The following is a 2,461-nucleotide window of genomic DNA, read 5'->3' as shown; positions in this document are numbered from 1 at the left end:
GACGGACGGACGGACGGACGGACGGACGGACGGACGGACGGACGTACGACACCCCATGGCAATAGCTCATCTTGACGATGTCGTACTAAAAACAATACTAGCTCTCAGTTGTACTCACTATATTCAAGCAAATGTCAAGTCAGTCAGAACTATAATCACGGGGAGGGGTAGAGATATGGGTCACCTCTGCACATCGCCAGCTATATACCACACTCACGGTGTGAGCACGCACGGCTTCTCACCTGTACACCTGTACGCTGATCACGGCTTCTTACCTGTACACCTGTACGCTGATCACAGCTTCTCACCTGTATACCTGTACGCTGATCACAGCTTCTCACCTGTACACCTGTACGCTGATCACAGCTTCTCACCTGTACACCTGTACGCTGACCGCGGCTTCTCACCTGCACACGGCCGCTGACCTCAGCTTCCTACGTACACTGACCGCGGCTTCTCACCTGCACACCTCGTGACCGCGTGTGCGTGACTGCATACCTACAGATCTGTGTTTGTGGACTGGGGCATTGTGTGTGTGCGTGCGTGCGCGTGGGCCCTACACATATGCATATAGGCCCCCAGGCCAAGTGTCGCGGCTTGAGAGCTGTAATGCGTGCGTGCTTGCGCATGCGTTGCTGGCGTGCGTGCGTGCAGTCGTGTACCTTCTCCTTGATTTGGAGAACAGCCTCCAGGCCTTTGAGGGCTCCACTTACCATATAGAGATGTAAAAGCGGGCATATTTATGCTATACTACCACTCCAGCATATATATATATATATATATATATATATATATAATATATGCTACTGCCAGTATAAGATATTAAGCGAGTATGAGAATAATGATGGCTTTAGCTACGCTATGTAGAAGCAACATGCCGCCGCCTACCTCTGTCCTACATTATTAGTTGAATACATCATAATGCATATATTATAGGTTATGTTATATTATGCACGGGTATGTAGGCTTGCTACTGCTGCTACTGCTGCTGCTGCTGCTGCTGCTAGTAAGGCAGGAGCGGGCAGGCAGGCCCTGGAGGCTTTCAGACGCGCTATTACGTGATTTAATCAGATTAACGACTCGTGGTTTTTCCTTTCGCTGCCGCCGCTGCTGCCGACTTTGTAGGCGACGTAATTAAGCTCACAACACGAAACTCATGAATGTTGGAGGCGGACTATGCTGCTGCTGGTCGTGCGTCGTCACTGGTCAGTGTACGTAGGACGCCGAGGTCAGCGGCTGTGTGCAGGTGAGAAGCCGCGGTCAGTGTACGTAGGAAGCTGAGGTCAGCGGCCGTGTGCGTGTGCGTGTGGTGCGTGTGCGTGTGCGTGTGCGTGTGCGTGTGCGTGTGACTCGATTTCACGAAAGCACAATGAGTATAGCACATTGAGAGAAAACTAAGATTCATTACCTCATCGGGTTTTGACATTTGAAATAAAAACGTTACGAGTGACGAGTAAAATCATTGTTTCATTAATTATTAAGCTTCGCGTTATTACGTTGTTTTCTGCTGCCGCACTCATATCCACATTGATTGCCGCGAATTCTAAAAAGCCCCTGCTTTGCGCCAGGGGCATAATCGGATCTCCCATGAAAGTCATTCTGCCGAATGTTTTGATGTCAAAAACACATGTTCTTGTATTGAGGTAGACGGGTAATACCATCCACTACGATATATTCCTCCACAACATCGGAGAAATGTCCTAAGTGCCGTAGAAATGGATTACAATCCGCGCGTTCGGTCGGTGCTAATTAATCTCGCCAACGTTGATATGCGAGCGTGACAAGCAAAAATACTATTATTTCATGAAAATTGCTATAAATGTGTGAAACATGCAAAATACTATAGAAGCAGTATCGAGGTGCTGCGAGCTACAACAGATCGCAATAAACGGCACGAACGTCGACAATAAAGGCGTTTAGCTTTTGGCCAGAATGGCTTCAGACGTTCGGCTATATTATCGGGTTTATGTAATTTGTGGAATCCGGCAGCATTAGTCTCGATAACAGACGCGCATAGGTAGGCTAGATGTAATGGTGATGTAAAGCTCTGAGGTGTTGCCAGGCGCGGCTAACATAAATCGAGCTGCGTATCCAAGTAATATCCTCCCCGAGTGGTTACGAATATTACAAAAGCGACACGTGAAGGTTGTTCTCGCGTATCAATATTTCACGGCGCGATTTAACGAGCTCGGGGCTCGTGGAAGCTCCATTAGCAGCGGGGATTAGTTTCAGAGTCCGCCAACTGTAATAATTAGGACAGATCTACCACCGCTCGGCTCTAGCTTTCTCAACGCGCCGGTAGCCTTCAACAATAAAACCCAACACGGTGCAGAGAGATTCTCTTAAATTGCGCAGTAAATAATTAGTTCTTATATTCATTAATCCTCTTTATAAGATCTGCCGGAAGAGCTTTGATTAGTTAATGATTTCTTGTGAGAGAATCATATTAGTGGAAGTTATA

Source organism: Priapulus caudatus, unplaced genomic scaffold (assembly GCF_000485595.1).
Source record: "Priapulus caudatus unplaced genomic scaffold, Priapulus_caudatus-5.0.1 Scaffold195, whole genome shotgun sequence".
NCBI classification, from domain to species: Eukaryota; Metazoa; Priapulida; class Priapulimorpha; order Priapulimorphida; family Priapulidae; genus Priapulus; species Priapulus caudatus.
The sequence above is the reverse complement of the archived record's forward strand: the minus strand, read 5'-3'. Positions refer to the sequence as shown.